This window comes from Falco punctatus (assembly GCF_963210335.1).
Source record: "Falco punctatus genome assembly, chromosome: 7".
Taxonomy (NCBI): domain Eukaryota; kingdom Metazoa; phylum Chordata; class Aves; order Falconiformes; family Falconidae; genus Falco; species Falco punctatus.
The window spans coordinates 41183561-41208054 of record NC_137587.1 but is presented as its reverse complement, the minus strand read 5'-3'; the positions used below and the strand labels follow the sequence as shown (position 1 = coordinate 41208054).

At 40.6% G+C, this 24494-nt stretch overlaps 1 long non-coding RNA gene across 7 annotated transcripts in view; it reads left to right on the top strand.

The window, feature by feature from the left end:
* The window catches only part of LOC308066790, a 37229-nt gene that overhangs the window by 2991 nt on the left and 9744 nt on the right, over positions 1 to 24494 (top strand). For 2 of the 7 annotated variants that reach the window (XR_013929294.1, XR_013929295.1), the window contains exons 2-3: positions 4807 to 7481; positions 9135 to 20328. This is a non-coding gene — a long non-coding RNA (uncharacterized lncRNA). Of the gene's footprint in view, positions 1 to 4806; positions 7482 to 9134; positions 20336 to 24494 lie in introns of those variants that run through there. The other 5 variants (XR_013929296.1, XR_013929297.1, XR_013929298.1 and 2 more) reach the window with 5 other exon arrangements.

The window sequence follows — 24494 nt, the reverse complement described above, 5'->3', positions numbered from 1 at the left end:
TACTTTTTTGTCCTTGCATTTAATGCTGAAAATGTCTTCATTATGGCAGCAAACTAGTTAAATACTTCATATTTTGGTAAGACTCATTTGCCTCGGAAGTCTCTTTCAATTGCTGTGTTTTGAGAATCTACCACTGATTGGAGGAGAAAGGGACAGAGAAAAAATTACAAATTCCCGATTTGTGTACTACTAGAAACATAAGTGACAACCCAGGATTGACTATGGGATATTCTGCATCTTTACGTTGACAGTGTGCAACAGTCCTGTGGCCATGCAGACTTCACAGTTGTCATTTATACCATAGTTTGTGGCCACACAGATACTGTGGTTATAAATGGAGACAGATCGTGTGCAAGACACTCCACTCCAGTGACACGCAGCCTTTTAGTGGTAGAGCTTAAGGACAATTTGTAGCTGCCATAGCAGTATTAGTTTGTATCATCTGCATGCAAGGCAGCATATCCTATGTCCTTGAGCACTTCACCCAGTTAAGAATGGTTCTATTCACACGTGCTCATTGTTGAAGACTAGGTTCAGATCGCTGCCACCCAGCATCCACATTTGCAATGACTTAAAAACATATTCTTGACTCCAAAAATTAATTCAGAGATCTAAGTGAGACATCTGGGCTGTGTGCAAGATTGGGAACAGAGCGAAGTAGGTGTCTCTGGAGGACAGTTCAATGCTCAGTGAGTGGAGAGCTGCCAACATTAGTCACTAGGGAACATCACTCCAGGAGCAGGTCAGAGCTGCTGTCTCAGTGCATCAGTGCATCTGATTTGTGGCTGTGCATAAAGTGTCTCGATCCACTTGGAGTAGTGATGCCCCGGCAGGGCTGGTACCGGCTTAAGAAGGACTAAAAACCAGGGATACAGTGCCAGGAGCTGACTTTTGTGAAGTAGGCCAGTGGCTGCCCACCCCAAGAGGAGGGAGGCCAAGGACCTTCTTAGCCTGACAGAGTCCAGTTTACTGTGCCACTCTGTAAAAGAAGTCCTCACCATGAAGCTACAGCAAGGCTATGGAAGAGCCATTATCTGCTATTGTAAGTAAAATCAGACTAGAGAGGGAGCCTGATCCCATCATCCAAGGACAAGCATCTCTCTTGTGTGCCTGACCTAAAGTATTAATTAGTCCTTACCTGTTCCTTCTAATTATGTCTTCCAAAAAGCAGACCAGCAAGGAGGGAAGATCTCAGTGTGAAGATTCTCACGTGAAATTCCCACAATAATGAGGAGTTCAGCTATGGTGTCTTGGTATACACCAGAATCATTGCTTGCTCCTTGCAGCATTACAGACTATTAGGTCTGCTGCTGAATGTCCCACGCAGATAAGAGTCACGGCCAGCCATCCAAACGCTCCCCAGGAGCAGAGCTGGCCCTCCAGAGCTCTTTGGGCAGCAGGACTGAATCGTATGCTTAGACAATAGAGGATCGCGTTGGGTGGACTGGTTGCTCTTGAGAAGAGCTTGTGAGCATGCCTCCGCTTAAGCCTGTCCAGGTCTGTCCTAAATAGTAAAACAATATATACAGAGACACAGATGGTAAAGTACTGTTCCGTGTTGGTGCTCAGCACACCACAATACTGTTAATTAAGCTTTGTTAGTTTGATGTCCAGTTTTTCTGACGTGGTTTTTGATCTAATCTTGCAGAATTCTAAAACTCTTGTCTTTTTTCTTTTTATGTGCAAGTACATTTTAAAAAGATTTTCATAATTTCTTTGTGTCCGGCTTCTCTAATAAGGTTGGACAGATTCTCACAGTTTCTGTTGCTAATATGATTCCTGGCAAATAGAGCAGAAGGTTCAGGAGAACAAAAGAAATGATCTAATTTTAGTAATGGTGCAGACTGAGTCTGTCATTTTTCTCTCTCTTTTATCCTCCTACCCTTTCTGAATGTCAGAACCTCTCCCAGCACTGCCTCTTTTCAGTTTGTATTGAATTCTTGTTCTTCATCAAGGACTGGGCATGATGAGTTTTTAGATACTCCTCTGAACAGAAGCTGGAGTATTTGAGAGGCTTATCAGTGAAATTCTGACTTGTCACAGGTAATCTGCTAAGAATGAATCACTTCCAGCAAAGCTGTTTTTGCAAATTAGAAAACCTTATATCTGAAATTTCACTTAATATGTATGTCATATTTCTAGTATCCATTTTGAATCTTAAATTGAAGTTTGAGTCTAATACAGTGTAAAGACAATAAAGGAATTTAGTTTCTGAAAGACAAAGAGGGTTGCATTTAGTGTAGTAGGTCTGATCAGCTTGCAGAGTGGTCAGACCTCTATCCCGTGATGTTCTTTAGCCTGTGCATAATTGAAATATGAGAATTTCTGTATAAGCCTTAACATAAAACATATTCTTTCAAAGGCAATGGAAATACTAGATATTTTAGATTAAATATATACTTCCAAACTTCCCTAGGTTTGGATCTTGGGAGATTTTCTACTGAATAACAATTATGCTTGTCTTAGTCAACCTTTATTCTTATTCTTGTGCTCCTGTTTTGGATATGAGAAATAAACAGGCTGTATTTGCAATTTGGAGGATGGCAATGACAAACATCTGATGTGCAAAAAAGGACAAGAAAGCACAGAGTAAAGAATAACATGGTTGAAAGCGAGAATTGCTTGAGCAGTAAAAAAATGGAGAGGATGTCCTTTCTCAGATGTTAATTCTTTGAGTGTACAACAAAAACACTGGTATGGTTAGAAATAAATTGTAGTTCAACATTTAGAGGCATAATATATTACAAAATGAAAAATAAAGCCAGCCTGATGATTAACTTTGTTTCTGAACGTGGTTACTTAAATAACCATGTCAAACTTGATTAAAAATGTGCAATAATTTTTCAAAACAAGTCATTCCTTATCTCTAGCTCCAGTTTGTTTCATATCATGTCATCGATATAGAAGGAGGCAGACAAGCATTGCAATTAAATCTATAAAACCTACAACTATATCCACATTAAAATAACTTCCAGTTATTGCCGTAACAAACCACACTACTGGCCTAAAATTACATTTTATTACTTTTGTTTTTACATTTATTTTACATTTAATTACTACCCCTATTACTTTGGGATAACACTTGCTGGCAACACTTTAGAATGGCATTTTCATTTGCAAATGCTCCATAAATAATTAGGCAGACCTCCTACCCCGACTTATGTGATGGACTTAAAAACTAGGCTGAAGAATTGAGATTGGAGAAGGATTGCTTCTCAGTTTTCCGTCTTCAGGACTTCTATTTACATTGCTTTTTCTGAAATCATTACGCCTGAAACCCAGGAACTTGAGGTTAACGAAGCCCTCTGCCAAACAGGCAAGGTTTGCAATGCATTCTCCCTTATCTCAACCAAGCAGCTCATCCTTTTACCAGGAAATGGAAGGGAAGGACCATTCTCTCTCCATTCCCGTTTTCCATTCACAAAGAGGTTTGGATGATTCCACCCCGAGGCTCAGGTAACTACAGCACTCGTGCTCAGACAATGCCCCATACCAGGCTGTGAGGCTGGACACGGCGGGTGGAATAGTGGTGGGGAATGGCTGCACAGCGATCTGGCTGTCCCTCACCACACAGGCCTCCATGCCCTTTGTGCCACGCAGAGTGAGTTAACTGCCCTTTTTGTCCTCTCCCTCTCCTGCCACAGTAAGTACACAGACTGCCAGCCCACCCTTCCCAGTAGTACTCAGTCTTGCTTATCCCGTACCTCTTTCTGCTCTGGTGCCTGGCCATTACTCCTACTACACCTACAGTCATGGAATAGCACGATGCTTAAGTGAATGTTCATTAAATGCTTCGCATGCAGGGGCTGGGTGGAAGACTAGAAATGGGCAGGAGGATCTGGGGATTGCTGACAGTTTTCCCGCAGAGTACAAAAAAGGTCAGCTCTCCCAGGCCTCTCTGTTGGGTGCTCCGTAACATCTTCATATTTCTTTCCTTTATCTGGCATGTGTTTGTCACAGCATGACTTTCTGTCTGGGCTAAGTCATTCGTGCCCCTTTCGGTACAGCAGAGCCTGAGGCACAGGCTCAACCACCATTCCAGCCAGCCCCTCCCATCGCTATCACATACAGCTTTTATCAGGGTGCTAATACTGTGGCTAACGATGTCTGTGTTCTTGAGGCACATTAAGAAATCTGGCATATAGCCCGCGGCTAGAGCTCAGATTCTGCAACAATAATGTTTACATTGGCAGGCCTTTGAACAGAAACTCACATTCACTCCAGCTGGCTGGTGTGATTCTAGCAATTAATTCAGCTTTTCCAGCGGCAAGAGTTTGTTGATACAGCTTGTTGCTCTTCCTGTCGCAAAACACATCAATAACGTGGAAAAAAACTGCCTAGGCAAGTCACAGAGTCACAGAAGCGCTGAGGTTGGAAGGGACCGCTGGAGGTTGTCTAGTCCAAGCCCTGCTCAGAGCAGGGCCAACCAAGAGCTGGTTGCTCAGGGCTGTGTCCTGTCAGATTTTTAGTATCTCCAAGGTCAGAGACTGTACAACCTCTCTGGGCAACCTGTTCCAGTGTTTGACCTCCCTCCCAGTAAAAAGTTATGTTTAAATGGAATTTCTTGTATTTCAATGCATGTCCATTGCCTCTTGTCTTCTCACCGAGAAGAGTCTGGCTCTGTCTTCTTACCTCTTCACATCAGGTGTTTATATACATAGATAAGATTATTCTGAGCTTCTCCAGACTAAACAGACCCAGCTCCTTCAATCTCTCCTCATATGACACATTCTCCAGTCCCTTAACCATCACTGTGGCCCTTTGTTGGACTCATTCCAGGATGTCTCTGTCTCTTTTGTACTACAGAGCCCAGGACTGGACCCAGCACTGCAGATGTGACCTCACTGGTGCTGAAGAGAGGAGAAGGATCACTTCCCTTGGCCTGCTGGAGATGCTTTTCCTAATGCAGCCCTGGAGGCTGTTGGCCTTCTTTGCTGCAAGGTCACCTTGCTGGCTCATGGTCAGATTGTTGTTCACCAGGATGCCCAAGGCCTTTCTTGCAAGTCTGCTTTCCAACTGGCTGACCTCAGCCTGTACTGGTACTTAGGGCTGTTCATCTCTGGGTGCAGGACTTTGCAATTCTCTTGGTTGAACTTGATGAGATTGCTGTTTGTTCTAAGTCTTTATAAAGAACCACATGGGATAGAGCTGGAGGGATGGAGATTCAAGTATCTGAAGTTCCCACAAAATCCACACATTGTTAGTTGTCTAATTTTTTAACTCACGGCCCTCACATTTATAAGACCATGTCTGAGCTCTGGAGGCTGTCAGAAATCTGAAACAAAGACAAAAGCAATGCATACAATGATTAGCTTTTTAAGTCTACACAGAAAAGAAGCGCTGCAGTTATTTAATTCTCTGGGTTGTAATTTGAGTCCTAAAATCATGTATTTATAGCTTTTCTGTTTTAATGACAGCAACTCTGCCCAAAAATACACGTGTGTAAATGTAATCGTCTTGGTTATGAATGAACAACTTATTTTCTGTATATTTATATAACTGAAATTCATGGTTTCCTCTGTATACTATGTTTTTTCTGTAAGGTTGTTCTTTCCAACAACAAGGCCACACCACCTCTGCCCTCAGCTCACCTATAGTGAGGAAGTAGAGTGTCGATGTTGTTTCCCAAGTACACAAAGTACAGCAAAATGCTGGCTGTGAAATGTCACCAACTGGAATCATCACCAGCTTACCAAATGTCCTGAATATGTCCAATTTTTTCTTTACCTTTATGATGTTGCCTGTTATTTTGGGCATAGAAAGGACCTAGAGCCTCATGGAGCAGTCTGATAGAGCTCCAGGTTTCTTCCTTTGCTTTTGCTGTTCCCACTAGATGGTCACTGATTCACAACGTGGATTTACACCGAACTGTGAAGATTTGTTACTTTGGGCCCTACCTTGAATCCAGACTTTCTGGTCTACAATGGATGGCTCAGACAGTGCATTAAGGCATTCAGAGCATAATCTTGGTTTCTGGGGAGCCAATAATGCATATGCCTTTGTGTTGGAGGCAGCCTGTATTTTCAACCCATTTGGAGGTCAGGAGTACCCAGGCCTGTTTTTCATCCCCACCGAGAAATTTAAGCACATTCAAAACCTTCTAGCTACCTTTCTTTACCCCAAACTCACTGAGTAATTTTAAACAGATAAACATAGTTCACTTGTTTTTTTAATTTACTTCTTTGGTTTGAAATGTCTTTGGTTTCCTTCAGGTTTTATGATGCAAATTTATCAATAGCACTAAAACTTAGATTTTTCAAGAAGGCGTGCAGCCAAAATAACAACATTATAAAGTGGATGCCGCAAAGAAAGGAAGTAGAAATATTGCTAAAATTAATTTTTTATATTTATAATTAATCTGCTCACTCCTAACTTCACTGTTGGAACAGGTCAGGGTGTAGGGTCTTTGTGGCATGGTAGTGTGAATCTCTTTGGGTTCCCAGAAATCTGGGCTGCAGGTATTAACCCCTCAGCTCCATTCCTTGCATGGCCAGACATAGCACTGTGCCTTGCCTGGGGCTGCCTTGCTGCCTGCACGCCCTGCAAGTACAGTGCCCCGTACCTCCCTGCTTGGACGCTTCTATTCAGAGGGTGAAGAATGGCCTGGTGTTTAAATTACTGGATTGAGATGCCTCCAGACTAAAAAAGTGGAAAATTGTTTTAAAATGTGGTTTCATCTGACCTCCAGTAAATCTGCTAACTTCAGCTTTCCCCCTGCAAATCAGGTACTGTTAGTTGGAGAGGAATTGTAGAGGAATGAAGGCAGGTTAATTAACATTGATAAAATACAGCTGTGGGCTGGCTTCAAGGGTGGTGGGTTGGCTGATTTGGATAATAGCAGCTGTGGCTTATTATTGCTAAGTAGTTAAATAGCACTGAAGAGAAAGAGCTCTAAGAGGAGTAAAGGAAGCCGGGAGCCCAAGAGAGCCCTGGAGGTGGGAGAGAAGGGGTGGCTGGATGGGGGAAGGAGAAACAGCATGGACAGTAGATTCTGACCAATGGTAAAGCCTTGTTGCAGCCTGATAGCTTGCTTGTGCCGCGACAGTTAGGCTAAGTTTGTTGGATACTGGGTGGTAGGAAGGAAAACATAATTATTTAAAAAAAAAAAAATCCAAATCCTGCTTCATAGACAGAGCTCATCTTGTGTAAGTAGGTCAGAGTTGTTACAGAAAATGTAGTGGCAGTCATACTAATGATAGGCTCCAGTATGTTTAATAGGTCCTGTTAACATGTAAGACTTCTTTTTTTTTTTCCCTGTTTCAAAATTTACATTTTGAAGTCGGGTGATTCATGACAATATGTTTTTTCCTTCAGTGTGTAACACACTGACCTGGCACCTTGGCAGCAGCACTGGGAAGCCATGGCGGTGAATCCAGGTCCCCAGGTCTCTCAAGGAAGCACCCATGAAAGGGTCCCTGGGATTAAGAAGGAAGTAGAGGTTTTAATGAAGCAGATTCCATTCTTCAGAGGGGTGAAGGAAGGTAAGGAAAGCTCCAGTTGCTTATGTGATTATTGCTAATTACTGTAATTGAACATCCTCATGACAGGAATATTTGGTGCCTGAGGTAAAGCTTGTGTCCATTACTTTTTTCAGCTGTCTTGTGGTGCCCTCTCGAGGTAGGAGAGCTGTCCGGTTCATTCGCTATTTTATGGCAGCAGGAACACAAACTGGAAACAGACCCTGGTGAAGAAGCGGCTGTTTGCTTTGAAAACAAATCAAATTTACTATGGCTTTTTTTTTTGATTGCCATTTAAAAATGCACACCAATCTCTTTGTCTCCAGCTTTTCCATGAGATCAAGTACTCCAAAGGACACAAAGCACAGGGGATCCTTCTTTGCAGTGCTCTGAAGCCACAGAGGCATGTTTGCCCAAAGTGTGAACCAAGGGATCATTGCTCTGTTTACGTCAAGGAATGGAAAATGTTTCCCACAACATGCTCTTGTGTCATTGAAGCTGAGCACAAAATGCATCGGGAAATGCTGATGTTTGGATGCTGAAGTGGATTAGGAAACCTTGCCGTATCAGGAAGGCTAACCTTTGTGCTTAGGTCAGATGGAGGGTCTGTGAGCGCGGTGCCTGTGCCTCCTGCTTGGAAGAAGCCAAATGCCTTGGATGTGATCAGCACCTCACTGTGGAAGACTGCAGACTGTAGGTTTCCCTTTAAAAGGGACTTCAGATGTTTAGTCTTGAAATACCTCTTGCCAGGTGACAGCAGATTGTCATTCAAAAAATGCCTCATTTAAAATCCAACAAGGAGCAAGGATTGGTAATATGGTGGGTCCTCAAGAGTCAGTGAGTTAATCACTTCTGTTTAGGACTGGGGTAGGGTTGATGCTGACTATTTGGGGTGAGGACATCCTGCTCAAGAGATGAGCGTGCTATGGGTGTGCGCTGGTTTATTTGCAGTTTCCCTTACTGCTGCGTAGGATATATTTAACTGCGGCCTCCGTGGTCACCCTCTCACAAGATCCTGCTGAGTCATTCCAGGCTGTTTCTATCTGATCCCATTCAATGCTGGTATGGGGTTTTCAGGAGAATAGACACAGAAGGAAACTTCTGGTTTTATTTTGTTGAAGCCTGAGTCCTTTCAGACCCGGTGCCCCGACAGCAAGAGTCACTGAGAAGTCTGTTGCATCCATTTGACCAAAACCTCTGTTTCTTTTACAATATACTCCTCAAACTAAGTGAGCACAGAGTGCTTGATCTGGACTTGTTCTGAAGGCAAGCGGAGGCTGTGGCACCCTGCAGAGGTATTGCACCCAGAGCCTGTGCGCCCATGAGGCTCACCAACGCAGTAGGGCGATGAATGCAACTCGGTTGTCTTAGCAAGTGGTATGACACCTTTTCTCCTCCTGATAGCTGATAGCCCAGCTGATAGCACAGCAGCTGTGATTTTCTGAGGCATCTGAACCAGGAGGCACCTGGGGAGCAAGATTTTTTCAGTGAAGGGTTTTTTTGCTCTGACTTTCCTCTGCTGCTATTATAGATGGCAGACTTTGTGAACTACAGCCCCTCCTCCACCCTGTCTTTTATGGGCAGCTCAGTTTTGGATTTCAGAAGGCTCTTCATGTGTTGATTTTGTGCATGTAATGGATAAGTTTTTTTAAAAAATAACATCTCTGCTTCTTATAGATAACTTTTGATGGGGACAGCTGGAAAATAAATGTAAACAAATGCAGAACAACATGCTGAATCTGAAGGCATAAATCCCTTCCACAGAGCTGCAAATTGAAGACTCAAAACTCCTGTTGTGTTGAAAAGAGGGACTCTTGGGCCCAACAAGGGGTAAGATGTTAATAAAACCTTTGTTCACGGTTACAATAGGGAACAGCTAAATGTAGTTTGGGGTTTCTGCCAAGTTAACCCTGACTTACTGCCATTGTCACAAGTACTGCTAAGAAACCCCTTAACATCTTACTAAAGATAAAGAATGAAAAACAGTTAATACTTTTCATTTTGAATGCTGTATTTAAAGGAAAAGCTTTCATTTTAAAAACAATCTTTATTCCCTTTCCCTGTTGCTAGACTAGGAGCTTTAAAGAGAATTCACATTTTATGTGGCATTAACTTTCTTTTTGTGGGGAAAAAAGTTGGCTTAAATGGTCTAAAACTGGCACTGCCTTTAATATTACTGGAGTCTTATTTTCTTTAAGATGAAAGTGCAGGTGTTCTGAGTCCCCCTGAACACATGCTAACATGGCTTATTTGATTGTTTCCTTCCCTGTGGTCTGTGGGGCTCTGCCCATCTGTGATCTCTTGCTCTGTTGTTGTTAGCTCCTCGGGGCAGGAACCATATGCAGCACATTCAGATCCATGACCGGATAAAATCGCTATGATAATTGAGTAATAACAACAAGTCATGGAAAGTAAGACAACATTCAATCAGTATTTCAACTTTCTATTTCTTCAGTGAAGAAAGTCAGCTTTTGTCTACAGTCCCACCTCTCATTTAAGACTGTGCTGTTAGGGAATCTGAGTCTGCTCAATACATGGTCATGGATGAGACCGCTCTCTGGATGAGCATGAAGCTGTAGGAGGTGTTGGTTTAGGTGCATCTCCGTGAGAAGCAGATACTTGTGATGACAAGTACTATATCTTGATAACTAGGGAAGAAATGAAGGAGAGAGGAGGCAGGTATATCTGGGTACTTTCTGGTCCGGTCAAGGTGTTGAGAGCATTGGGGCCACAGAGGTCCAGTAGTCACGTTTAAAAGCAGGCTGGTGGAATACGCTGGGGTGATAATCACATTTCTTCCAGCCCTCATACCCTCCTCTGCTCCCCTTTGTGCCACCCACTCATCTAAGGAAAGGTGGCATCTTTATTCTGGTAGAATTAACTAATCAAAATTCGCTGTTGGTGACTTAATTATGAATGTTTCCTCCCATTCTTAAAATGTTTCCACTTGTTTTCTTGGCAGGACCTTGAGGATCTCTCCCGAGAGGTCCTTTCACATAGATATGCACAGAATGAATAGTTTATCTCCAGCTCCTGCTGACTTTCATTAATAATTTGATGTAAAAACCTAAGTTGGACTTCTGCTGTGTTGGATAACTTGGGAGTACCAGCTTCTAATATTCCAGCCACAGAACAAAACACTTTTTAGTTTTAGAGGTCCAAGTGGCCTTTCTGGCTTCCACTCACCCACAACCTTTCTTGGCAATTTCCAGTACCTTACCATTCCCTGCTTTAACTACCTGGCTGCTTCAGGCATCCCAAAAAATGAGAGAGGCTCTATGGCTTCCAGCTGGCAGACCTTCTCTTGTGAATGACAGCTGTTTCCTTAAACAAGAAGATTTGGTGGGACATAAGACCATGTTTTTTACTGTTTCTCGTTTAATTCCCCAGGTCTATGTCAGAAAATACGGTGGTCACTCCTGAAGGTGAGCAGCTTGTTTTACAGGGTGCATTTATCTGCCCAGTCTCACTGAAGACAAATGGAATTGCCTATCTGAGTAATGTCACACATGTCCCTAAATGATTGCAAGAGACTGAAAGGAATTGGAAGTAGAAATAATAGCACTACTTCATCTCTCACAGAGCAGCGCCAACAAAATAATGAAGCCATGTGAATAAAGAACCAACCTAACAATCAAGCTCTAACCATTTTTGGAAAATTAGCACTTCTTCCAAAACAGTAATGGCTGCTGGGAAAATGGTACAAAATATTAACTGTCAGGTTAAGCACACCTTAATCAACATGTGCCAAGTCCCACTGATGTGTCCTCAAACCTGTTACTTAAGTACTTGTTAAGGCCAATTAAATAAACAAAATTTTAAAGCCTAATAGCATAAACCACATAAATAACATAAGAGCCATAATGGTTGAATGGGTGGGTGTTTGGCCCTTCTTGATTTAAGACAGTGAAGTGAAAAATGTTGGAGCCCTTGAAGGTGATTTTGAAGACTAGGAAGTGACTGTGCTACACAAACAGCAATCAGAGACAATTAAGAGAACTGGGACAAGTGCCTCATTCTCTCTGCAGACTGCATGGGAAATTGCGCTTTACATTTCAGTCTTGTTGCATTTCAAATAAGGCCCCCAGCTATGTCATTTTTCAAGTCCAACTCAAATCAAAAGATATTGCTTAAAATCTTTCTACTACTCCAGAGTGAAAGGAATGATTGTCTATGCTGATGAGCCTGGAAGATTGTCTTGAAAATAATTTGACAGTTTTGTTTTGCAGTCCCATTATAATGTTATTACTGCCCCTGAAGAAGACTGACAGAGCCTGAACAGCAGCTTAAGTATGAGGGTAGTTTAGGATGGCACTCTGCTGCAGATTTCATGTTGTTTCTCTGCACAGTAGAGAAACTGTGCACTATATTATGCATACGTTTTCATTTAAAGCTTAATCTGATGAAGAATCTCAGAGAGCCTCTATAGTAATAAAAGAACAGAAAATACAAGCAAGCTAAAAAAATCCCAAACCCCATAAAAATGGAAAGAATCAAAACAGGAAAATTTGGAAATAATTATCCATGTCTAATTATAACCCTATCCCTATATAGAATGCACAGCCCCTGGGTGATACTTCTTTCAAGAACTTTCTGGTAAGTATGGAAATGTTTCAGTATGCGATTCAGAAATTTCCTGACATGCTGAAGGGGTCTCACTTTTGTGGACGCCTTCGCAAAGACAGGAATACAATGAGATTTCAGAGCTCTTGTAGCTGTTTTGGTTTGGCATAATATGCCTAGAAACAAGCACCTTAGTTTTTAAATTTGCTTGAATGCTGATTTAAGTAACTAAGCTTCCCCTGGTGCAAATGCTTATCTACATGTCATTTGTGTAATACAGTAACTTTTGCTGGTGTTCATCCTCTTGGTTATGGATAAAAAGTAATGGGGAAGTTAAGATGAAGAAAACAAATTAAGTCCCTTACTGGAATATCAGTGCTTTTTTATGCATAAGCAAGACAGTTTACTTCCAAAAAAAAATCCCAAGCACAAACCAGAGGGGTGGGATGAGGTGTTCAGAGCAGGGACAAGTGCTAGAGGTGCTGCCCGGTTGTGCCATGCTCAGCTGGATGCCTGTGGCTGTGTTTCCTCTGAACCCTGAGGAAGGCCAGTGCCACTCGCTGCCCAGCCTTCACCTCCGGCTGCCTGCCAGGGAGAGAGCGGCGGCTCAGCATCGGAGTGCTGAGCGACACGGAGACCGGGGGCTTCAGCTGCCTGCCCGCGAGGTGCCCAGCGAACCTTCCCTCAGCCAGCCCTGACTGCTCTGCTCACTGCTGTGAAAACCGGGAAGATGGAGGGGCTGTGCTGCGTGCATAGAAGTGATGCAAGACCCAAGCTTTGCCTGGCAGCAGTTTTCCCAAGGAAGTATCAATTTAATCTTCCTGTCTTCTTTGCATAAGGCACTGTTTTTTCTTTTAAAGAGGCTTGTTTGGTGTTTTTTTAATGAAAAAGGCTCTAAATGTAAATGTTCAATTATAATGCTAATTAATAGAAAGTTAGTATAAGATCTCTACCCAGATATAATCAGTTCTGCATAAACCGGGTCATTTGAGAAAACAATCTAAATCAATTATTTCTAGATTAAAGATTTAAACCTTTATGTTTTGCTATATAACAATTGACAGATAAATTACAGTTACAATAATGACCTTGTACTTGCTGTCTTCAACCCAGTACACAAGCTACCCAGATCTCTGGGGAAAAAAAAAAGGCAATGCTTGTTGATTTGTGAGAGCAAATATGCCCACTGAAATTAAGAGGAATTTGTAATGGAAACGGGCAGCTTCTGAGCCAGGGACTGTAGAAGTTATTTATAAATGTGATGACCTGAACAAGAAGCCTTTCCTAGTGTGGTGTCAGAAAGCAAGTTCGGTGAGATCATTCACATATGGAACAACACAAGAGAGAAAAATGCTGCAAGACTACACTCACTGCTCTCGGAACCTTAACCCAGTACCCAGAATTGTGACGGACAACATCTCCAGCAGAAATCTTAAAATTTCAGTGGGACTTCCTTGGCGCATGGCACTACTCTACTAATGATTGCAAAGCTGGGTCCTAACCTGCTTGTTTTAAAACAGTTCTAGCAAATTTACATTTGGGGGCAAATTCTTGTCACGAGAAGCCCAATGGGAGTTTTGTGACTTTGTTTCTGTATTATACAACAGTTAAATTTTTCTTATGTTTTCTTGTACCTCAAATATGTAACTCCTAACTGGAAGGAACATATTTATGTACAGAAAAATGATGTATATAAACCCACAATGTTTATTATTTTGTGTTCACTAGTAACTCTATGGCTCTGCATTAATATCACTCTGTTGTTTTCTGAAAGACAAAAGGCCAATGGGAGTGAAATACCAACCTGAGAAAGCAGTCTAGCAAGGAAAGCAACGCTGTCACTGCAGAGGGACTTCTAGCAGAAGCAGTGACACTTGCAGTTACTGAGACTGTCAGTCCAAATCCGTGTTGCTTTGGTACCCCGGATAAAGATCAGGCCAACTTAAGAGCTGGCGACATGCCACGCAGACAGATGGACAGATTGGGGAGCAACACATAGACTGTGCAGGAGCATCAAGTGTGGATTCTGAAGGCAGCATTCCCAACTGGAAGGTTCCAAAGAGCTGGCCAGCCTGAGTGTTTTAAAAACAGTTTCTGGTTTAGGAAATGCCACAATTTTGTTCTAGAAGACCTAACATACTGAACAAATCAGTAGGAAGGGGTATTGTAATGTTGGTAAAGTTGGCTCGAGCTGCACAGAAAGGAGAAATTGAATAAGGGATGTTCCCTCTGAGCCCTGGAAAGAGTGAAGATGAGAACTGGTGAAAGAGTTTCCCCGTGTTTCTCTGCAGCAGGGCAAAACAGTCATACACTGCTAAGCAGCGCAGCAGAGGAATTGCCAAAGCTGCTCGTTAGAGATGGGGAGGAGAAATCTCACCTTGGATTTGGAAGCTGGAATGAATCATAAACTCACACTTCAGCCTTCCTCTCCAGAGAGAATCAGCATCAGGGTAGGGACACTACGGGACGACTCCTTTCCTGGGACAAGGGTAGCATTTACTAGACAGGATAAAATTGGACTTTTACTATTAAGCTGGAAAACTGAAACCCAAAGGTGGAAATTTGATGCCAGTGCATTTTGTTTTTGATGAAAATAGTTTAGAAGAATCTATGTGAATTTAAATATTTATCTTCAAGCAGTTTATTTCCTAGCACACCAAACTTTAAATGGTTAAATTAAATGATTCAACTCTTAAGTAAAAATGGGGCTGCTATATAGGAATTTGAATGATTGGTCCTCGTGTGCATCAGCATCCCTTTGATACCCTTACAATATATCACCCCTTCCATTTGCAAAATGGACAGGGTTTTCCTGGGCAGATACTCTATCCAGACTGTAATATATTCTGTCTTCCAATAATCAGTCCAAACTGCATTTCAAATGCCACTTCTACTCCATTTTCTGTAATTCATTCATTCATTCTTTCAGATTCCTGGGTCGCGCCATGTATTTTGCCAGTGTTGACGCCTATTGGGCAGTCAGGTCTAGAGTCATTTCGGGCTGCTCTTGTTTGTGTTGCTCTTGTTTGTGTTACTCTTGTTGTGAACTCAGTTTATATTTAACCAGGGAATATGAGTCATAAAAGGCCAACACACACACAAAAAGAGGAGACAATATCCAGTGCAGTCAATATCATGTCCAGTCACAAACTGGGTTAGAAAGGGACAGGATGAGCGAAGGGACTGATAAAGGGCACAAGTTTCTAGTTTTTTGAACTGCTTTAGATTTGCTAAATCAGAAAACTATTACAAATTGAGAGCACCGGTTTATTGCTGGGCTCATCTCTTTGGGTGCACTGGGATGATAACAGAAGTCACGCAAACAGACACCCCCATTGTTGCTCTTTGCAGAAGAAAGGAGTATATTATTTATCTGAAACTTTTGTTCTCATGCATGCATGTGACTAGATTAATGTGGGATCTGAGTGGGGCTGCACGTGTGGCAATTACAAAATAACATACTGGGAGTGTATTTTGATGTCAAAGAAAAAATTTAAAGCAGCACCTTTAATGGATACTAGTAAAGTTCATGGAAGAAGAAACACCTTTCCATTAATGCACTTGCCTAAGACCTTTGTTCTTCTATCAGAGACAACCAGTTCCCATTAATTTGGCATTGAGATGGGCATGCAGCTGCACTTTTTGGGCTTCTACAGATTACATTTACAAGCTTAGTAATAATTTTATGCCTACAATACATGAAATAAAATAAATACATTAAGGGAACATGAAGGGTATGAGTATGCCAGCAGAACAATTGAATTGTTTATACTTTAGGGTGAAATTCTAATCTGAGGACTTCTAATGGGATGTATATCAAAACCAGCTGATCCATGAAGGCTTCTAGTGCCATCTCAGGACAAGACTTTGGAACACTACTCCATTTTCCACAGCTACTGTACTTCCCACATGAAGGTAATACCCACAAAGGCTAGATGGTGGTTGTGTTATATTCAGGAGGGCTCTGATTTGCACCATCAGAGGCCCAAGACCACAACTGTTAGTGTAGACATTATCTCACTGTTGGCCCTATCTTGGCTTGCAAAGGTCAAGCACAGAACGTTGTGCACCACCAGCGGAGCGAATAAAACCATTACCGTGACCCCAGCTCTACCTCAGTGATGTTACAAAGGGGTGATTCTGGATTTAAATCTGCATCGGCATTTTTAAGGTCACCGATTCTCTCTATAGAAACAAAACAACACACAGACTTGTGTGCACACAAGCACACACACATACAATAATTAAGAGAATTAACAGGGGACTTAAGTTTGTGTTGCAAACCAAGGTTCTTGTTAAGTGGAAATTTGCCATATGCTCTCCAACACTAGACACAAAGAAGAGCCATTTTACTAACTTAAACCTCCTACAGTTTTGCTGTAGGATTGGAATGCCCGTTGCTGTCGATTGGCTTGTTTCATTTAGAGCACTAATGTTTATTTTGGAGACTGTATATCAAGGTGACTCGGAAGAAGTTGGTTTTGGAAACTTTTTCTCTCAGGCTGCTGAGCCCATAGTTTGAAGAGAAAGTAACAAATAATAAAATGCAGAGGTGGCAGTGGGCTTATTGTTACAAATACTTGGAGGTTTCTATGTCTTCCTTTTTTTTTTTTTCTTTAACAGTCCAATTATGTACCACATAGCAGCAACTGGGCTAACAACAGCCATATGATGGAATAGCTTGTAATCCGGTTGTGGGTCTAGCTCCATGAGACAGACTCCAAGTAGATGAGTTTTAAATCTCCTTAGAATTAAGAAGGGTTTGGCAACCAAATTAATTGTTTTGGAAAAATCCTGCTTTATGGATCATGAAGAGGATAAAAAGGGAAAAAACATGTCATCTGTAGTGGTTAGTCAGATGTTCTTTTAGAGTTACAACGATTTCCTCTCTAATTCTTCTTGTTGACATTCCCGTTAAAAGAATAATGAGTACTAGATTCGTTGCCTTAGTGCTACTCATCCCTGTGTACATTACGAAATCTTTGCATTAAGCTACCCAAATGGATTGAATGATACTGTAAGGCAGACATTACAAACAATTGCACTCAACTGTAAGCATGCATAAAAGCAAAGTATAAACTGATATGCTAAGATACAAGTGATATTAATCGCTGGTAACCTGTATAGTAGTTTGTTTCAAAGAAGTGGTGGGGTCCAGACAACCGAGAGCATGCATCAATCTGGTTTAGCAAGACTGAATTATTTTAGCCTTTGGATTTTTAATATTTATGTAGTTCCCCTTTTACCAGTGAGGTTGTGATGCTTTGGAAAAATATGTTATATGTATTATTAATGCCATGTTTAAATAATGGGAGACAATTAAACAATCACTGGGTACTAGTTTCCCAGGTGTATTTCTGGTTTATGTATTTTGCAGATATATAATGTATTCTCACAAAGGCTACGTTACTTAATTACCCAATGCTTTTAAAGTATTTTGGTAAAAATAGGTGTGCAAAAAAAAGGTATTATTATTTCACAGGTGGCATAAAAGCAGCTTCATTAAGGAGGCTGGTACTGATAGTCCTTTCATACAGAAAGCCAGGAGATGGTTCTTCACATGGTACATTAAACAGTGAAATATGCCAATTTTGACTTGATTTCTATGCTGCTAAACTACCCCACATTCATTTGCTTCAGCTTTAAGCCCTTCCATTCTAGTATTCTCTAGCCCCAGTTACAGAATTGCAGCTTGCTTTTCACCTATCTTCTAACAGTTTAACATAGATGTCTGGGTCCAGTCCATTGTTCCAATTGTATATAGTTTAAAAAGCTCTGCAGTATTTTACTCTTTCCATTATATCTTGGCTTCCCTGAGCGCTCTGCTCACTGCATTTTGCTTGTACTGGCTCTGTTTTCTAAACCCATTTATGGCTTTTTTTCTGTACACACTTGTTCATTGGGGAGCTTAAATTGACTTCTCTCTATTCTGTTTCCTTAACTAAAACCGCACCATTAAGGTTGATTGAAGTCTTTTGAAAACACTTCATAAAAAATGAAAGGCCATAAGAAATTAGGCTACCAGTGTTTGCAAATACCTGTTTTCAGCCAAATTGATGGGAAGGAATAAGAACTGAAATTTAAAAATGCTACTGATATATATTTGTTTGCTCCCTATTTTAATAAGACTAGAAAAAGCGTATGTAAAACATGTCTAGGAATAAAATATTGCAACATTAACAAAATATACCATGCAGTAGCTTTTTGCTGCAGAAAGCCTTTTCCCCAGAAAACATCAAGCACAGCTTTGAAGAGAGAAAATGACAGAATGAACAGAAGTATCTGGATCAGTTATTTTCATGATTTTGTTTTTTAAAAAATATCTTTTTATTCTCAAATGTCTCTCTTCAACGAATACTGAAAACTACTTCTTTTTAAGAGTAACACTTGAACTATGGAATAACATATTTATCAGGAATAGGAGGAGTTCTTAATAAATTGCTTTACAAAGGAAAGATGCTTTACAAATGGGAGAAAAAGAAAGGTTAATTAAATCAGTGAAACTTTGAGTGTCCTTTCAGCACAAAAACATCTGTGCAGTGGTTGAGGATATTAAGTATGTTTTACATTATGTACATGTATACTTAATAAACAAAGCAGCCTCATTTCACAAATCGCCCGACAGGAACAAGGGAAGTCATCTGAACAGCATGCTGAATTGTCAGGGAAACTTCTATGGACATATGGAAATGCATCTGCTTTAAAAAGAGAAATATCAAGAGGGATTTGCACAAAGTTAAAAGCAAAGCAAGTGCTTTAGAATCAAAAGTGATTACATTGAAAATGGCAGCTTCCTTGTCAGAGCAGCTGAGACAGCTCCTCACCGAACAAAATACTAATTGTTCCAGCTGTTTCCAGGCACTCCTAATACTGCTGCTTATTAAAAAATATATACTTAAGAAATGTGGAAAGCTCTATAAAACCAAAATAAAATAGTTTTTCTTCTTTTTAGATGATTTTTCAGACAACCAAACATATTTTATTTACAAGATATGGCTTTTTCTCTTTTCAGAAATACAGATATCTATTCTGACAGTCATCTCACTAAGTGGAGACATCTAAAACGCAGGAGACTTCCACTGTAAGACTTCTGTTACAGAACAGTTGCAAAAAATCTGCATACTGTGAATTTTACAGTTTTAACAGACATTTTCCAACAACAAAAAATCTTAATATGGAAAAACCCCAACCCTACCTAACCCCAAGATCAAACTCACGTTTGAATTCGAGATCAAACCTGTAAATGAAAGCTGTTCCCAGACTTTGCCTTTAATAATGTGATCCATTTAAGATTTTTGTTCCTTTTTATTTTAGAAAAGCCATAGAATAAGCCTGTCAGACCTCAACTGCGGTAGTATTTGATGGTGTACGTGGTGAACACAAATTGTAGCATACTGTATCACTTCCTTTAAGAATTCTCCCGTTAATGGAGGAAAAGAGCAGCGAGATCAACAAGAAAAGTAGCTAAGTACAAGGAGGTCATGCAGCAGCGATGAGTTCTGTAGCAGAGGTACAAGGAAACCCTGTCAGTTTCCATCCCATTAAACGAGCTATGAGCTATGTGTTGGACTCACTGGGATTACCAGCAAACCCCTTCCAAGCTGTGTGCTAGCTCTTGCTCACATCCTCTATCAATTATTCAGCTCCTTTTATGCAAATAACCTTTCAAAGAAGCAATGGAGATCCATAATGGGAAGAAGAGTAACATCCATTTAGAGGAATTAAATGGTAGATGGAAAGTGTGACACTTTGCAGGCAAAAGCTATTGAAATGGTGTGGTACTAGTACTTTTAAAATGTCTGCATACATGCACAGACGGGGAGATTCAAAGTTTTGTTTGCTTTTTTTTTGATGATCAACTTTATACAAAATTAAATAAGAAGGCAATAGACAAAGACTCCTGCATTCACAGTTCAGCCCAGGGGACAGTTGCAAAAGTGAGGCCTGTGTAGCAGATCTGTGTTCTTCAGGCTCTAAGCTTTCGTTTTGTATTTTACAGGGGATGTATGCAACAAGCCTGGATACAAATGGTGTTTATGCTAAAGAGAGGCCTCACTGTTCTTCAGAGTCAGGAGTTACAAAGAAACTAAGGGCCACTCCTGCATCCTTTTATCAGGCAAAACATCCCATTGCTCTCAATGCATGTATGGGATCAAAACTACTCTGCTGCAGTACCATGACAGGTCACTGGGCCAAATTCAATAATGGTGTATGCAGAGGCAACTCCATTCCTGTCAGTGGAAGTAAGCCTGCTGAGTGAGAGTCAGTGAAGACGCTCCAGGAAGGCTTCTCCCCACAGAAGAGTTGGGTAAGTACATGCAGACAATCCTGGGTGCATCCAGGCAAAGAACTGATCATGTCTCTGTTGCGAGCCTTTAAATCCTTGTCTGGGATTTTACTTGAAGGTTTATCCCTTTTCTTGTCAGTAAACTCATTATAGTCTTCCTGCTGAACTGTCTGTGGGCTGTTTGACCACTTATGTCTGGGTTTGCACCAGCAACTTTGGGCGTGGCGATACCCCACTAATGCCTCTCCTCTGCCAAGGCTTGGTGGAGCTGCCTGTCGTGAAAGGAAACAGATCAGTGTGGGTAAGAAGACCCGCACCATCCTGTGCACTCCAACGTCAATTAGAGAACCATATAATAACCTTGAATTTTATATCAGAAAGCCAGTGTTTAATAACGCAGAAGCATAGAAACAGGACCACAACCTCAAGGCTTCTGCCTCTGTCCTGCTGCAGCTCCTTCACTACACTTTGCTTGTGTGACTCTGTGTGCAAGCACACGAACAATCAAAAGTAAACAAAATGTTATTAAAGCATAGAATCCTGGAATCATTTTGGCTGGAAAAGACTTTTAAGATCATTGAATCAACCATTATCCTAGCGCTGTCGAGTCCACGACTAAACCATGTCCCTTTCTTTCAATCTTTCAGCTTAATTTTGGGAGACAACACCTAAATGCTAGGAAACTTCCCATGTTTGAATCTGTATTTCCTGGAACTCACATACGCTCCAGTTTTGCAACTATGTCTTCTAGACATGAAGACATCTCTTCTAATAGCTTTGTAATGTGAGTGCCCTGTATATTTATGGTGCTTCTGCATTTAACTATCTTTAAGTATACTGTTATTTGCAAAGGAAGTTTTTTGCTAAATCAGGAGAGACTGAAAGTGTGTTTAAATGGAGTGCAGCTAGCCCCCCAAACAGAAATGCATTTCTATTATAAATTTCTACACTGAAAAACGCCCTGGCAATAGGCAAAGGTGGAATTTAAAACCCTTGAAAGAGTATTATGCACAAGCATAGGTAAGTCCAGAAAATTAAAAAGAAGCAAAGCTATGGGGGGTGCACACGTATTTCTGATTTCAGATTCACCACATTGTGCTTTCACAGCCTACAGAAATTAAAGCTGTTTACCTGTAACAGGCTGGCACAACAACGCTTTGCATCTCAGATGGAGGTAGCATGCCACAGAAACACCAAGACCTTTAGGAAACTGGCTGCTATAGGGCACAGAGTATTTCTCCTCAGGATTATATAAGGGGCTTTCTGTAGTGCTCAAAATTACATGGAGAGCACAAGAGCAAAACGCTGCAGTGAGCAATCTCTGCAGAGGACTATCTGAGCTCACTCTCATCTCTTTCCTCTCTCCTTATTCCCAGTTAGGGCCAATTGTTAAGTCTTGCCTTAAATTTCTGTTGTTACCTGGGAGGGGGGCTGGGACTGACCTTGTATAGAGATGAATAACACAAGGCCATGATACCACGTGAGCAGTTCCGCTCTTCTTTTTCCTCCACACAGTACTTTTACAACCGGTTCGCTCATAAGGGTCTATCTTCTGTTTTGTGTTGTTCCTCTGCTTACGTCAGTTACACATGTGCTTTTCTCTCCTTCAGGCTCACCTTAGAGGTACAGACTGTTTTCCCTGACACTACTATGTCCTTGTTCGGGTCCCTCTATCGCTCCTGAATGAACAAACCTCACTGCTAGCAGGTGACAGCCAGGCAGCGACCTTTAGATACAATGTGATCCAACTCACCTGTACAAAAAACACACCAGTCACACTCAGACTCATTTCCCAAAGAGGTCAGGGCTCCAAGTTAATCAGAAACAAAAAGAATCTGACACAAAGGCAGTGCTGCTCTCACAGACCCTGCGCAGCTCTGCAAGTGGTCTTTCCTTGCCTTGAAATTTCAAGAATGGGATATAAAATTGTGATTTATTCTGGTGCCAATCTGCCATAAACCGACTGAAGCAAAGGGAGAGTCCCTGTTACCCAATGCACTCTTAGCATGTCTTAGTAGCCCTGATGTAGAAAATCAGCAGTACAACAAAGACATCTCGTGGCTGTCCTGCAAACCGCAAGTGAAACAAAGAGAACTTACCAGACAGAAAGGGGATCTGGCCACGACATGAACATCTGTGGTGTGGTAACAATCTTTGCACTTGCTACCTGCCGTCTACTTGTAAGTATAATTAATACTAACCCCTCTTTCAAATCGCCTAGAAGAAACAAAAAATAATATGTATGAGTAGAAGAATATCTTAACTGTAAAAATAAAATCATGTAATTCATAGACATTTACTGATGGCTTCCAAATTAAACACAGAAACTCAAATTATTAAATTAAAAAGCCCTCAATAATTCTAGTAGTAATTTAATTTGACCTGATACATGAATTAAATGCTATGAAAAATTTATCAAGCCTGCAAGTAAGATCTTATATTAGAGATAGTACTCTAAAGTCTTCTAAGAACTTTAATTTCAAAGTAATATGCTAAATAATCAACATTTACTTTTAAAATACTTAGAGTTTTATTATAAAGCAGCAGATAGATAATACATTTATATAGTTTTTAATATTGGTATATTTTTTTAAACCATATATAATCTTATACAGTATACCCCAAGGCCTATATTTTTTAAAAAAATATGAAAAGTGAAATGTATTTTTTTAAAACTAGACAAAATAATAAAGTCAATAATTACATTCAGATGTAGTTTCATTGGTATTCCTCGCATCAGTTCATACACACATGTATGTGAGAAAGGCTCTATAGATACAGTAAGCACATTATAGCAAAGCAGCAATTTTTGTGATTATCTAAACTGTATTTTTGAACAGCAAAATAAAATCTTGCACAGAAAATTTACCAGCATAAAACCTTGATCTGATACATACTGATGTTCTTCTTCCTTCCTCACCTTTGGATGAGAATTTGTTATACCATAAACCATGACATTTTTCCAGCTGAGTAAAAATGAAGAGTAATTAAGTCAGATCATGAAGGTCTTGGAAAAAAGACCAACCCACTCTGTAGTAAAGGTGGAGAGAGCAGACTCTGCCCTCCAGTTTCCCAGTGCAAATCTGAAGAAATCATACTGAATTCAGGCTTACTGTCAGCTAAATTTTGAGATTGTATTGCTGATTTATCCAGGGTAAGTGAAAACGAAAAAAATCAAAGGGATCTCGTTTGAGTGCTACAGGATCCAGATGCTCTGCATGTGCATAAATGGTTGCTCCGCTGAATTAAATAAGTCCGTTACATAACTGATATTTCATATTCATTATACATTCACAGTCAGTAAGTGGCCAAAATCTTCCTTTGGTAACACCGCTTAAATCTGCGGAGCAATCCTCAGGAAGATTTCTTCCCCCAGGATTTCTCTCATTTTCACAGTTCTTTTGACTTTTATGGTTGATTTAGTGTGGGGAACCTAGAAACAATTCCACATCAAATGACAGAGACTTTGTTTTAAAAGCTATCAATTTAATTTATAGAAGTAATAACAATACATATTTAATACATTAATAACATGATATTCAGTCCTATCATGCACTCTCATGACAATAACTTTATTATGTACCCTTCACAGATGAAATCACCACTTTGCTTAATTAACTCAGAGATCTACTGCTAATACAGACAAGCCAAGATTTTACCATGTACTTCAGGACATCCGCCTACAAGCATTTTTAGAACTTTTTTTTGTTTTATGAAGAAGAGATTATTTACAAAGAAGATGAAATACTGAATTCCCGTAGGATCAGATTTGTAAACATACCTCAGTATTGCTCTGTTAACCCCATGAGACCTAAATACCGTACTAGTTTTAATCCTACTGAAAATCAGCTATCATATTCCCCATACGAACAGGTGGTTGACAAATGACAAGTAGAGGAATATGCCATTAGTGGTTCATAAACATCCTGTTGCATCTTTTAACTCTGATCTAACTTGTTGATTTCCCTGGATAAGGAAAAAGCTGTTAGCCCCGTTCCAATTGTAACATGAAAACACTATCGACCTTATACTAGGGAGCATGCATCCCAGAATGTGACCTGAAAGAACCTGTAAGATAATAATGTATTATCTTATTATCACTCTCATCTACAAGCAGCTGATGGGTGGAGTGACCACCTACTGCTTTGTGCCATCAAAGGATGAAAAGCCAACACTCTTAAAACATG